Source organism: Rattus rattus, chromosome 5 (assembly GCF_011064425.1).
Source record: "Rattus rattus isolate New Zealand chromosome 5, Rrattus_CSIRO_v1, whole genome shotgun sequence".
Taxonomy (NCBI): Eukaryota; Metazoa; Chordata; class Mammalia; order Rodentia; family Muridae; genus Rattus; species Rattus rattus.
The window spans coordinates 20,379,632-20,385,308 of record NC_046158.1 but is presented as its reverse complement, the minus strand read 5'-3'; positions in this window follow the sequence as shown (position 1 = coordinate 20,385,308).

The following is a 5,677-nucleotide window of genomic DNA, read 5'->3' as shown; positions in this document are numbered from 1 at the left end:
ACTGCCATATACATTTTAGGAAGACTCTATGTCCTCTACTAAGTAGATGCTAATGTACAACTTCTTAACTGCGACATCAAATATTAAATTCAGGTAGTGAAAATCGTACTCTGAAATTTGAATTTCCCTTATGTCATGATCAGTGGTGCCATGAATCCCCTAAGTAAGATTCCCAGACCTAATACTATCCTTCTTGCTTACACAGTTCTGACTTTCTCAATACTAAACATTATCTTCAACCATTTTTCTTATCAAACTTTGTTTTTTTTAACATCGTTGTTTCAGAATCCATTCCTTCTTATATATTTACAGAATTCCTTTTATTTTATTTTTTAAAATTTATTTATTATTTATTTGTTTATTTATTTATTTATTTATTTATTTTGCTTGTCTCAACCTGGTACACTGATGGAAATAAGGATAAAGTTTGGTTTTTACAGAGACACTGTTCATGCTACAGATTATTTTTTTTAATTACTATGAAAAAAAACATGTCAGAATCAGGGAGCAAAGGTGACCTTGGCTCATATTTTCAGAGGTTTGTATCATCCTGGCAGAGGTCACTACAGTACATGGCAGAGGAACATGGGACTGGAACATCTTACTCATACACTGTCAGCAGACAGAAAGGAGAAAATAACCTCTCACTGTAGTGTTTGGCCCCTAGTGGACTAGGTCTTCCAACAAAGAGCTACAGCCCAGAGGTTCCTCAATTTTCCAAAGCAGCACCACTTGAAAGGGACCAAGTGTTCATATACAAACCTCTGGGGACATTCCAGATCTAAACCCAAACAAATGTCACCAATAACATGAAGCAGCCATCAGAGTTCAGAGTTCTTTTATTATGCATAGAAATAATGCACCGAACATCCTCTAATAAGTAAGTGGTTTTTAGTCTTTAGTGTCGCCAATGTGAACATCAGCTCCTGAAATTCTACTTTTGCTTCCGTGCTGTGGGGGTTAATCTGACTCTAGTTACTAGCTTCAAGTATGTAGAGTCTATCAAATGTGGAAAACCATGTCTGAGACTGAGTTACACAGGCATAGCTTCTATTAGCACTTCTCTCCTCTCCTGTATTCAATGGAAGCCGTCATCCTAGCTGGTCTCATGTTATGAAGTAACCATATGGAACTAAGATGGTGACCAGTAAGAAGCTGGTGCTCGATTCAATAGGTAATTAGGAACTCAATCAATAAGAAAAACAAAATAGTCAAGTGGTTGAGATGCCAGGCTGTTCTTAGCTAACTGAGCCTCGTTTTGAAATAACAAAAATAGCTATGAGAACAGAAGAGCCAATTTAAATTGACCTAAAGAAATGATCGATTAATGTTTCTTCTTTTAAGCTGTTAACGTTGTGCAATGACTAATGCATAGGCAGTGGGTTCCTTGAGGTATTACTTTCCACCCCCATTTACAGGGATTATAATGATGAACTCTTTAGAACACCATTGATGTAGTTGTGCCATTTCTCTTCTGCTCCTGTTTGGTAGGAATCCCTAAACTTTACTGTCACCATTTCTGCAATATCTGCTCCGTGCAGTTGCTGCTCAGTTACTGAATTGGGAGTATGACACTGAGGGTTGCATAGTGTACACTTCTGTCACTCATTTTTTAATGCTTCATTTCTTTTATTTTTTTCCTTGAGTTTCTATGTTCTGGAAATTAAACTTGGCCTACACTAGACAACATCCCAATCTACAATGCTTATTGTAAATTTTAGGAACAAAATTCCAATTCAGAAGTTAGACTTGACCTGGTCTTCATACAACAATCACTCTTTCCCAAGCTCAATCTTCTCACTAAGATTGGTTTCTTAAAGCAAACATACCTCCTGTCATAAAACAAACATTATTTTAGCAAATCAATTAACACCAATACATTAAGTGACATATAATATAGTAATAATTGTTCAAAATTTATTAATTTTTGATTTGGAGATGTTATTTTAATATACTGATTCTAAACACACACACACACACACACACACAAATACATGGAATTAGTTGGTTCTATCCACTTTTAACTCACAAAAGAGTCCATTTATTAATTCTTGCCCTTTGAGAAAAATAAGATCAAAATAAAATTAATGATAGATTCATAGCATATGATGAGTCTGAAAGTCAATTAAATATTTCCCCCTTTTCTCTTCTAATTACAATACCTTTTGGTTGATTAAAAATAATGGCCAACACTCTCAGAAGATGAATCATAGCTTTTTTTTTTCTTTAACTAAAAAATGTCAAAAAGACAAATGGTTTAATATGTCCTTGGTTTTCTTAAGTTCAATGGAGAAAAGAAGCCCTTTCCCAAGGCTGAAGTTACATGGAACAATGCTTAAATTACCATGTCAGTCAAAGAAGAGATTTCCAAGTACCACTTCACAAGTCTGTGCAGTCAGGACAGCAATGTTGAGAAGTTAATGATGGCATCAGTGTATTGAGTATGTGAGATAGTGTTTTGGAATACAAGATCAAATGATTAAGCTCTCTTTGGAAAGGCTTTCTTTACTTGTCTACAGTAGTGTTCTCCATGGAAATGTAGTTGCGATAAGCATTACTCAGCCAAATATGGTTACTGAGAAAGGATGTCAATCCCTAGTTCCTGCTAATGATTCACTGTGAATTCATATAACCAGAACTTTGATCACCAGAACTCAGCTTCAAAAAGAAGGTAAATAAGCACCAGGGAAGCAAAGTTAAATATTTGTTTAAGAACCTTCAACAGCTTACTGGAAACACAACAGCACATGGTAATCCAGGTAAGGAATAAAGACGGGGCAGAAACTCTGGTTACATGCATTTCTCAAAAAGTAGCCAAAGCTGTGTCATGAGGTCAGGAATTCCTGAGAATATGCATGGAATGTTCCTCAATATTCTATCACTGATAAAGAAGATATCACAGATTACAATTTGTGAAAAGCTTTTAGCAAGTCCCCATTGTACATTTCTGAGACTTATTTTTAGTTTAGCAACAGTTCTTACAGACCACATCAAGCTCAAGAAGAAGGAAAACCAACGTGTAGATGTTTCAGTCCTTCTTAGAGGAGGGAACAAAATACTCAATGGAGGAAATACAGGAACAAAGAGTGGAGCACGGACTGAAGGAAAGGCCATCCAGAGACTGCCACACCTGGGGATCCATCCCATATGCAGTCGCCAAACCCAGACAATATGGCGAATGCCAAGAAGTGTATACTGACAGGAGCCTGATATAGCTGTCTCCTGAGAGGCTCTGCCGGAACCTGACAATACAGATGTGGATGCTCGCAGGCAATCATTGGGACTGAAAATGGGGTCCCATTGGGACAGAGAAAGGACTGAAGTAGCTGAAGGAGTTTACAATCCCATAAGAAAAACAGTAATATCAACCAACCAGATCCCACAGAGCTCCCAGGGACTAACCCACCAACCAAATAGTACACACGGAGTGATCCATGGCTCCAGCTGCATATGTAGCAGAAGATGGCTTTGTCTGGCATCAGTGAGAGGAGAGGCCCTTGGTTCTGTGAAGGCTCAATGCCCCAGTGTAGAGGAAAGCCAGGGAAAGGAGACAGGAGGGAGTGGGTCGGTGCAGAAGCACCCTCACAGAAGCAGGGGAAGTGATGGTGGGATAGGGGTTTCTGGAGTAGAAATCAATTTGAAATGTAAGTAAAGAAAATATCCAATAAAAATAATTATGATAATGACTAAGTGCATTTTTAATGTTTGAGGTTTAGAAATTATTAGAATCAGTGAGTATTTTAATAACTTGTTTATCTTTCAATGTCTGTGTGATGTTAATGGCATTTTCTTTTGAACAGAATTACAGAGATTTTCTTTTCTAATAATAATATTGTATACCTTGAAGGATTTATTGAATTTTATCATTTGTAAACTGATCACATGTATTACACATGTATAATTGAAGTAAATTTGAAATGATAAAACAAATAGTTTTGCTTCACAGTCATAAGAACACAAAGAAGTAGAGTTTGCTCTAAAATTTTACTTTGTAGCCAAAGAAATGGTTTTCTTAAAGTCGAAAAAAATGGCCCTCAGCAAGAGTATTATATTTATTAAGCTATTCCTGTTACTAACATGAGAAAAAAATCTCATGTGCTTAAAATCACCTGTCTTAGTATATGAATCAAATTGATACGTGATCCAGTTGAAGAACTGGAACAAATTTAATGAAATAGGATGTGATATCAGTTAGGAAGAGGACATTCAACTACTGGGCAGGCCACATCATGATGTTTGTCACACATTTTTTCCTCCATCTTTAAATTGGGTATTTCTTATTTACATTTCAATTGTTATTCCCTTTCCAGGTTTCCAGGCCAACATCTCCCTAACCCCTTCTCCTTCCCTTTTGTATGGGTGTTCCCCTCCCCATCCTCCCCCCATTACCGCCCTCCCCCAAACAATCACATTTACTGGGGTTTCAGTCTTGGCAGGACCAAGGGCTTCCCCTTCCACTGGTGCTCTTACTAGGCTATTCATTGCTACCTAGGCAGGTGGAGCCCAGGTTCAGTCCAAGTATAGTCTTTGGGTAGTGCCTTAGTACCTGGAAGCTCTGGTTGTTGTCATTGTTGTTTATAAGGGGTCTCAAGGCCCTTCAAGCTCTTTCAGTTCTTTCTCTGAATCCTTCAACGGGGGTCCCATTCTCAATTCAGTGGTTTGCTGCTGGCATTCGTCTATGTATTTGCCATATTTTGGCTATGTCTCTCAGGAGAGATATACATCCGGTTCCTGTCAGCCTGCCCTTCTTTGCTTCATCCATCTTATCTAGTTTGATGGCTTTATATATATGGGCCACATGTGGGGCAGGCTCTGAATGGGCATTCCTTCAGTCTCTGTTCTGAACTTTGCCTCCCTATCCCCTCCCAAGGGTATTCTTGATCCCCTTCTAAAGAAGGAGTGAAGCATCTGCATTTTGGCCATCCTTCTTGAGTTTCATGTGTTCTGTGCATTTAGGGTAATTCGAGCATTTGGGCCAATATCCACTTATCAGTGAGTGCATACCATGTGTGTTTTTCTGTGATTGGGTTACTTCACTCAGGATGATATTTTCCAGTTCCATTCATTTGCCTATGAATTTCATAAAGTCATTGTTTTTGATAACTTAGTAGTTCTCCATTGTGTAGATGTACCACATTTTTTGAATCCACTCCTCTGTTGAAGGGCATCTGGGTTCTTTCCAGCTTCTGGCTATTATAAATAAGGCTGCTATGAAAATAGTGGAGCATGTGTCTTTGTTATATCTTGGGGCATCTTTTGGATATAGGCCCAAGAAAGGAATAACTGGGTCCTCAGGTAGTTCAATGTCCAATTTTCTTAGGAACCTCCAGACTGATTTACAGAGTGGTTGCACCAGTTTGCAAACCCACCAAAAACAGAGGAGTGTTCCTCTTTCTCCACATCCTCTCCAGCATCTTCTGTCACCAGAGCTTTTTATCTTAGCCAATCTAACTGGTGTGAGGTAGAATCTCAGGGTTATTTTGATTTGCATTTACCTTCTGACTAAAGATGTTGAACCTTTCTTTAGGTGCTTGTCAGCCATTCGGCCTCAGTTGTGAATTCTTTGTTTAGCTCTGAACCCAATTTTTTAATAGGGTTATTTTTCTCCCTGCAGTCTAACTTCATGAGTACTTTGTATATTTTATATATGAGCCCTCTATCAGTTGTAGCATTGGAA